A 10,349-nucleotide genomic window follows, 5' to 3' on the forward strand; every position below is an offset into this window, starting at 1 on the left:
GAACAAATCGATGCCCAGCGATGCCCTCACACTATGTTTGCCATTAGTCTGGTGCCGCTTCTCAAAGAGGTCTGTATCGACAATATGGGTCCCCAAGTGTACCACCAGATAACGAGATATCCCCACCTGTGTTATTGAGGAAATATCCCTCAACACAAGGTGAAGCCTTGCAGCTAACACCACCAAGCTCTTCAACAGCAACACTACAACGGCACACCAAGCCTGATGAACATAGTTCACCAAGTTTTTTGAATTTGTAGATGACTACCTGCTAATGCCACTACCAATTTCATGTTGAAAATTGATACTTTTTTTGTTAGCGTTATGTTTTTGTTTTTTATTTTCTTATATTTTTGAATAGTGTATTCCAAAATGCTATCATATATGGCTTAGGGAAATAGAGATGTAGAGAAAAAAGATTAGGGGGAAAGTGGAGATGAAGATGCGAGGGAGGGAGGGAGGATGAGAGAGTTGGAGATGACAGGGAGGATGAGTTGGAGAGATAGAGTTTGAGTTACTAAAGTTTTGTAACTTAATATTAAAGTTCAGTTACGTTCAAGCTAGACAGTCAGAGGAAGCAAGACAGTCAGAGGAATTAAGAGAGTCAGGGGAAGTTAGAGAGTCAGAGGAAGTAAGAGAGTCGGAGGGAGTTAGAGAGTCAGGGGAAGTAAGGGAGTCAGAGTGAGTTAGAGAGTCAGAGGAGGTCAGAGAGAGGGAGCTGGATTGTTTCCAAAATATTTCATGCCAAGTATGTAATCCAAAAAAATTACGTATTACGTTTTTTAAAATAAAAAAATAAATACTTTTTTTGGAACACAATTTTGTTGTCATATCTGTCTGCATTCTTTGCATTCCTTACTATAGCTTACTATGGTGCATAGCAAAAAATTTCACACACAAAGTATATCTATAAAATTTACCTTAATGTAACAAGCAACCTTTCCGCTGGCTCCACACTATTCCGAAAGGTGGTGTTCTGATACTCCAAACGTGTACCAAGCAGCCGAAGCAATTCATCAAAACTAAGGAATAAAACCACAAATTCAATGTAAGTGACAGGCTAAAGCCCATACACAAAATCAAATAAAATGGTAATAGGAAAGAGTTCTAGTAAAAGGAGAAAAGCGATCAAAAGTAGGATTGGTGGTCAGTGGGATTGGTGGTCAGTAAGATTGGTGGTCAGTGGCATTGGTGGACAGTGGGCTTGGTGGTCAGTGGGATTGGTGGTCAGTGGCATTGGTGGACAGTGGGCTTGGTGGTCAGTGGGATTGGTGGTCAGTTGCGTTGGTGGTCAGTGACGTAGGTGGTCAGTGGGGTTGGTGGTCAGTGGCATTGGTGGTCAGTGGGATGCATGCCCTTACGTTGGTGGTCAGTGGGATTGGTGGTCAGTAGGATGCATGTCAGTGATAGATAGTAAGAAGGAGGGAGGAGGAGAAGGAAGAAGGGTACAGGTACTAACCTATTTACTGACATCCGGGAACTTCTCCTCATGCTGCCTGAGATCATTGTAGAGGATCCTGAACTGGCCTCTCTCTTCCCTATTTTGAATAATTGGATGGACCCAATATCTTCTTGTACTCATCAGTCTCTTCCTCATCCTCCTCCTCCTCTTCCTCCTGGCTTTGTCCATCAGGACTGCAGCAGTAGCAGTAACAACTGCTGCCATGATCAACGGCATTTGATGAAACATAATGATCAAAAATCAAAATCCTCACTGACTACTCACAAACAAACCACACTCCTCAACGACAATACTCTCCCACAAAGGAAAACAAGGAAGAGCACAGGAAGTTAACACCATTTTTTTCTTGCCTTTTCGATTGGCCTTAGCACAAATCGCATCTGTGCCTAATTTACATTGAAAGTGCATACAATTCGCATTGAATTCGCAATACAATCGCGCTGGTAATAATCAAACACGCAATGAAAAAATTTGCATCAAAATCGCATCGCACAAGTGTGAACCGGCACTTAAGATCAAATGGCTAAATTCGCATCAAACTCACACAGGACCCTTTTTTTGGTCCACAGCAGAATCGAATCGCATGGAGCGCAAAAATCCTGGATGGCTTAACTCCAATGTACAAATGCATATAAAAGCAAAGGAGAAGGCCTTCAAAAAATACAAGGTTGAGGGATCATCCTCAGCATTCAGACTTTATAAAGAATGCAACAAGAAATGTAAGGGTGCAATTAGGACGGCTCAGATAGAACATGAAAGACACATAGCGGAGGAGAGCAAAAAAAATCCCAAGAAATTCTTTAAGTATGTAAACAGTAAAAAAGGGAGGACAGACCATATTGGCCCCATAAAGAATGAGGAAGGACATCTGGTTACAAAGGATGGGGAGATGGCGAAGGTATTGAATTTATTCTTCTCCTCAGTCTTCACGAGTGAATCGGGTGGCTTCAGTTACCAAAACTGCAGTGTTTATCCTCATGACACAACACAGGAAGCACCTCCATGGTTAACAGAGGACAGAATTAAAATTAGACTTGAGAAACTTAACATTAATAAATCACCGGGACCAGATGGCTTGCATCCGAGGGTACTTAGGAAACTCAGTCAAGTGATTGCCAGACCGTTGTTCCTAATTTTTACAGATAGTCTACTGACTGGAATGGTACCAGCTGATTGGAGAAAAACCAATGTAGCACCAATATTTAAAAAGGGCCCAAAATACATCCCTGGGAATTACAGACCAGTTAGCCTAACATCAATAGTATGTAAACTCTTAGAGGGGATGATAAGGGACTATATACAAGATTTTAGTAATAAGAACGGTATCATTAGCAGTAATCAACATGGATTCATGAAGAATCGTTCTTGCCAAACCAATCTATTAACCTTCTATGAGGAGGTGAGTTGCCATCTAGATAAAGGAAGGCCCGTAGACGTGGTGTATCTGGATTTTGCAAAAGCATTTGACACAGTTCCCCATAAACGTTTACTGTACAAAATAAGGTCCGTTGGCATGGACCATAGGGTGAGTACATGGATTGAAAACTGGCTACAAGGGCGTGTTCAGAGGGTGGTGATAAATGGGGAGTACTCAGAATGGTCAGGGTTTGGGTAGTGGGGTTCCCCAGGGTTCTGTGCTGGGACCAATCCTATTTAATTTGTTCATAAACGACCTGGAGGATGGGATAAACAGTTCAATCTCTGTATTTGCAGACGATACTAAGCTATGCAGGGCAATAACTTCTCCGCAGGATGTGGAAACCTTGCAAAAAGACCTGAACAAATTAATGGCAAACTACATGGCAAATGAGGTTCAATGTAGAAAAATGTAAAATAATGCGTTTGGGTGGCAAAAATATGAATGCAATCTATACACTGGGGGGAGAACCTCTGGGGGAATCTAGGATGGAAAAGGACCTGGGGGTCCTAGTAGATGATAGGCTCAGCAATGGCATGCAATACCAAGCTGCTACTAACAAAGCAAACAGAATATTGGCATGCATTAAAAGGGGGATCAACGCCAGAGATAAAACGATAATTCTCCCACTCTACAAGGCTCTGATCCAGCCGCACCTGGAGTATGCTGTCCAGTTCTGGGCACCAGTCCTCAGGAAGGATGTACTGGAAATGGAGCGAGTACAAAGAAGGGCAACAAAGCTAATAAAGGGTCTGGAGGATCTTAGTTATGAGGAAAGGTTGCGAGCACTGAACTTATTCTCTCTGGAGAAGAGACGCTTGAGAGGGGATATGATTTCAATTTACAAATACTGTACTGTGACCCCACAATAGGGATAAAACTTTTTCGCAGAAGAGAGTTTAATAAGACTCGTGGCCACTCATTACAATTAGAAGAAAAGAGGTTTAACCTTAAACCACGTAGAGGGTTCTTTACTGTAAGAGCGGCAAGGATGTGGAATTCCCTTCCACAGGCGGTGGTCTCAGCGGGGAGCATTGATAGCTTCAAGAAACTATTAGATAATCACCTGAATGACCGCAACATATAGGGATATACAATGTAATACTGACACATAATCACACACATAGGTTGGACTTGATGGACTTGTGTCTTTTTTCAACCTTACCTACTATGTAACTATGGATCCGATTCCTGTGCAGATCGCCCTGACCAGAGCACTTTTTGCGGCACTGCGTTGCTTTAACTGACATTTGCACAGTCGTGCAAAGTTGTACCCAAACAAAACTGACGTACTTTTTTTTCCCCACAAATAGAGCTTTCTTTTGGTGGTATTTGATCACTTCTGCGGTTTTTATTTATTGCGCTATAAACAAAAAAAGAGCGACAATTTGGAAAAAAAAAAGTAATATGTTTTACTTTTTGCTATAACAAATATTCCCAAAAAATATATATAAAAAACACATTTCTTCCACAGTTTAGGCCGATATGTATTCTTCTACATATTTTTGGTAAAAAAAAAATCGCAATAAGCATATATTGATTGGTTTGCGCAAAAGTTATAGAGTCTACAAAATAGGGGATAGATTTCTGGCTTTTTTATTATTAATTTTTTTTTTTTTACTAGTAATGGCAGCAATCTGCGATTTTTATTGAGACTACGACATTATGGTGGACAGATTGGACACTTTTGACGCTATTTTGGGACCATTGACATCAGAGCTGCAAATAGCCACAGATATAAAAGGGGGGAATTTTTGGGACTTTAAATGGTCAAACGAGCATACACCTCCATCCCTGTTAATTGTTAAGAAAAAGGGGGGAATTTGGGACTTTGAGTGAGATGTGTGTTTGACAAAAAAAAATAAATTACACAATATTGAGGATATTTATTCATATAAATACACATGGGACATAGTACATAGCAGATATGACGAGCTGATGGGCATATAATAGACAAATGTGAAAATTCCATTATTGCACATGATACATAAAATCAAAGAAAGGGGTATAATGTAAATGTATCATGATTTTGTAGCCTTTGATCTACGTTTAAAGGAGCATATCCAAAATTTTACGAAAGATCTTTTACTTAAGAAAGAGGACAAACTCTCACGAGGCAAACTAGCATTTGCAGAAAAGTATACATACAATTGGCCACAAAACAATGGCCAACGAGGAAATCGTAAGTATGCAAGTTCACCTAAAAATACAAAAAAATTCAAGGTTAGAGCAAGTGACTCATACTCTTCTGCCAATTCTTATATTTCACAGAACTCACGGACATCTGACCGAGGACAACAGAGAGGCCGGGGTTCAAGGAAAAGACCACAAAGTTGTGGTGGGTATCAAACAGGCACTGATAAAAAAAAGAGCACTGGCTGACCCTAACCTCTTAACAGGTAATAAACACACAGATGTATTACACACTGACTCCACTCCCATGGTGAATAAAGGGGTATCTCTGTCAAGCACCGGGTGTCACCTCTACTACCACTACATCAGTGACCTCTAAAGCGGAACTTGACACTCGACTACAGATTGTTGACTGTGCCAATTCTTTCGCTCTCTCAAGACCTATTAGCACAGCGACAGCTGGAGCAATTCAAAAGGACCCAAAAAAATGACATAGACCAATTTTTTCCTAGTTTCAAAACCCATATTTCTGACACCAATCTCAATACCAGTTCACTCCCTAATCCCCATGTAACTATATCAACTACAGAGAATATTGAACCAACTGAAGATCATTGTAAATTGGAGGTTATAAATCTGTCATTTTATCCCTTAAGTGCCACAGAACATGAGCTACTTCAGCTTGGCTTAAGTTTTTGCCCCAACTCCTCACCAAACAAATTTGAGATTATTAAGGATCTCTATTTGTTTGCTAGGAAACTCACCTTTAAATTTATGTGTGATAATGACAGACGCAATAAACAAGCTGAAATCTCTCATCAAGAGATTTGGAAATATTTTTCAGTTGCCGAGTTCAGAGCTCTAAAAAACTTGGTGCTGTTATTAGAGGAGAATGAGCCCAGTGAAACAATAGAAGACACCCCTGAATCCGATGAGGCCCTAGGCCTTCGGATTAAAACATCACTATATCAAAACGACATCAAATCACTAGGTGAGGCGGTCAAGAAAAAATCCACCCAGTTTCCATCCCTGCATATCAATTCGAATGTGTGGACTTTCCTCACTCAGACCACCAAAGACATTGAATCGCTATTGTTCCAAAAAACGGCTAATCAAAACTTGAATGAAGCACACAAGGTTGCACTTGACAACTTGAGCAGAAGTTCTCACCTGGTGATCAAGCCCTCGGACAAGGGCGGTAATGTGGTAGTGATGAACGAACTTCAATATAGAAATATGTGCTGGGACATCCTTAAAAATAGGCTATGGTACAAACCAATATCTGAGAATATCATTACTAAATTTAACCAGCAATATAACGACATCATACAATCCGCCGTTGCAGATCACCAGGGAGATTTTTGAGGGCATTCAAGTTCCCCACCCTAGGACCACAACTTTTTACTCGCTCACCAAAATACACAAAAACCTCAAAAACCCACCAGGACGCCCCATAGTCTCTGGTGTAGGCTCGAAAACAGAAAGAGCGAGTAAATTTGTTGATGAATACTTATGTCCACACGTCCTCATACTACCTTCCTATATCAAGGATACCCTGGACCTTTTGAGAAGCCTGGATGGCCTCACTGTGCCTCCTGGCTGTTCATTGGTAGCTATAGATGTTGAGGCCTTATACTCATCAATTCCACACGAACTTGGCATGGAGGTTATTGCCAGGTTCCTTAGTGAAAGGGGACCTAAATCCGCAGGCCTCAATGGCTTCGTGCTACAATTACTCTCTCACATTCTTACCAAGAATGTTTTTTCCTTTGATGGGTCCCACTTCCTTCAGGTACAGGGGGTCGCTATGGGTACGTGTTGCGCACCTTCCTATGTGAACCTGTACCTGGGGGGGTGGGAACGTGATTTATTCGCCAACGATGAGTATTCCGATCTTTTTTCCTTCGTTCTACAGTGGTTCCGCTACATAGATGACATTTTGTTACTGTGGGCGGGACCACCAACAGCACTCGAAGAGTTTATGGCCATTTTAAGTCATAATGCCTACAATTTGAAATTTACGATCTAGTCTAACCACTTTTGCATACCTTGACATCACTATTGACATCACTGTCGATGGCCTGATTAGTACGTCACTATATCGGAAACCCACTGCGGGTAATACAATTCTATACGCACTAAGTGCACATCCTCAGCCCCTTATTCAAAGCATCCCCTTTGGCCAATATTTGCGTCTCAAATGCAACTGTGATACCAATTTTAAACAGGAGGCGGACCAATTATATGAACAGTTACTGGCCAGAGGATACAGTAAAACCAGCCTGAAAAAGGCCTTTAGAAAAGTTGTGGCTAGACCTAGGAACACCATTCTCTCCCAGGACCCAAGCAAACAGATTCCAATGTAGTGAGGTTTATAACCACTCACTCTGACCAACATCAGAGAATACGATCGGTAATCCAAAAACATTGGCACATTTTGCTGGCGGACCCCATTCTAACTAAGTATATAGGGCCCAAACCCGAAATTACTTATGGACGTGCAGGATCTGTCAGAGATCGTTTATTGCGGAGCCATTATCGTAGAACTGAAAATAGAGCCCAAGACCCACCGGGTCTGTTTCGATGTGGTGCGTGTGACTTTTGTGATCTGTTATTGGTGGGATCCTCTTTTCCTCTTCCAAATGGCCGGACTCACTCCCTACGACACCACATCACTTGTCAAATCACAGGAGTGATATATATCATTTTCTGCCAATGTGGAGCATTCTATGTTGGTAAGACAATCAGGCCATTTTGGAGGAGTATAAAGGACCATGTTTACTATGCCACTAGTGGCCTCCTTAACACCACTATCGGCTACCATATAGCCTTTAAACATAAATACAACCCAATGGTCTTCAAATTTGCTGCTCTTGATGTTATCCATGAAAACCCCCGAGGGGGTAACTTCGACCAAAGAGTTCTCCAAAGAGAGACTCAATGGATACACAGTTTGCAGGCCACCATATATCCAAGCCTAAATGACATGATGAGTTTTAGACCTTTTTTGTGATCATGTAGTTTATTTCCATACAACTTGTATTTGCCCTGTGCATATCCTCCCCTCTTCTCCTCATTTCCCTTTCTATCCCTGTTTCCATTGTACTGTTCCCCATCTGACAATTATCTGTCTGTCTTTATTCCAGGGCCAAGGATTGCTTAGCCAACAAGTAAAGTATCCTACAAATGGATCAATGTGATATCACACGATATATATAATTTGTATGTATATTATGAGTTTTTTATTCGGCTGTGTTTTAAGCCAATTACTCTGACTCTGTCTTTAAACAATGGAATAAGATTTACCAACATATTGACTCATAAGTGTTCATATGCTTTGTTATTTTTACTTAGCCTATGCTGTCTATCCACAGGACCCATTAGTGACATTATTTTGCACCTATTCATAAGATGCTGTTACATCTACATTTTTTACGCCTCTTTATATTCTCCTATGGAGGTACTCCCAGTAGCGGTACTTCCCACTTATCACCACATCTAATGCAATTATACTCGAGCAAATTCTTCTGTCCTACATGCAATTTGAGCGGAGTTCCGCCCATCATTCTGCCTACAAACCCCATAATTCAGCTCTCCTGTCTTATCTACCATGCACATGCGCAAATCGAGCGGAGGTCCGCTCGTTGCGCTGCCTACAATACCCACAATCCCTTTAATCTATGACGCCGTGACGTGATTACGTCATATGATGCTACTTCATCTATATGCATGGGCTTTGTGTACAGCACCCGGCTCTCTCCCAGGGGCATATCTATTTGTCTCAATCTCTATGTAGGTACTCTTTGTTACTTCTATATGCTATCATCTTGGTCATCACTAATAGTTTGGTAATGCAATCTCTCCCTTACTTCATTTGTCCATAGGCATTGCTTGCTAGCTTGGGCTGTATTATATGCCACTAGCAGTGCTCAGCCTTATTAGGTTTTTTCCCCTTTTTGGATGTTGGACCTCTCAGTAGTACTGCTCTATTGGTCTCTTCATGCTTGGATATAAGACACACATCTGCCCCTGCTATAGCAATATTTGAAGTATACATACCAGTAGGTATATTTTTTATCTTTCAGTGTTTCTTATAGTATATAAACCACACACTGTTTTATACTTTGCCTGTTAGGAACTATCGCATTTTGTTTACTTTTCCACAGTTTGCTATAAACATTCCATATCTTTGGAAACTTTCCAACTACTGGGATTTTGTACATGAGGCCTAACCAAATTGAAGGTATCTCTTTTGTTGCTCTCTTCCTCTTCCTTCTGGTTTCTCCTGGATAGTTCTGCATATGCTTTTTAGTGTAACATGTTGTAATATGTTTGTGCAACACCTCTGATTTTAATTGGAATATATCTCATTTCAGACAGTGAGATTCGCTCTCTTTTTTCTTTTGTTACGTCTCTGAACCTTGATCGTGTCCTGAAGAAGCCTTACGGTGAAACGCGTAGATGCACAAGGGCTCACTGTACAAACTGTATCATTTTCATGGCCCTCATGTTTTTTTCTCTGTCTTTGAACACTATGTTTATACGATGTACTTTTTTCAATAAATGTTATGAATATTATTTTTGCTATTTCTCCATTGTTTCTATGCCTTAAAAATCTGACTTTTGGTTACTCTATTAGTACCCTTTCCTGTTTCCCTTAATTTATGGATGTGGCGGTATTAGTGCTTCCTTCTTCTAGTTGTCTAATGTAAACACATGGTTGAATACAAAAACTGCTTTTTATTTTTACACTGTCCCTTTAGTTTTTAGTTTTTTTTGATCACTTTTATTCCTATTACAAGGAATGTAAACATCCCTTGTAATAGTAATAGGTTATGACAAGTCCTCTTTATTGAGAGATCTGGAGTCAAAAGGACCTCAGATCTCTCATTTATCTTTTAAAAGCAAAAAAAATTCATTTTCTCTTCAACAGAAAAGAAAAATCAGCCCTTTAAGGTCGTGAGGCAGAAGTGAAGTTAGACATCGCTCCAGTTCTCCAAGAACATAGAGTCAAGTGGGGGCCACCTTGCCCTCACTCGACTTCCTGCCCATCCCTCCAGCAAATCTTATCGTTTCTGCCTTTACCGATCCCTCCAGTAAGCGGGAAAACGTCCGGGAAGTGGCGGGGGGGTCACCTATACTGCTGCCTCTAAAAGTGAGCTCGTAATGAAATCACCACTGAGACCACTTTTATTTTGTAGGCAATCGCCCCCACAGAACAAGAGGATACTGGGGTTATGGCAGCTGGCTGCTGCCATAACAACAGTATTTAGCGTCAAAGTAATGACGTAAATGTATCTGGGGGGCAGTCGTCAGTGTGTTTTAGGCCAGGAAAAA

This window comes from Aquarana catesbeiana, linkage group LG02 (assembly GCF_042186555.1).
Source record: "Aquarana catesbeiana isolate 2022-GZ linkage group LG02, ASM4218655v1, whole genome shotgun sequence".
In the NCBI taxonomy this organism is placed as follows: domain Eukaryota; kingdom Metazoa; phylum Chordata; class Amphibia; order Anura; family Ranidae; genus Aquarana; species Aquarana catesbeiana.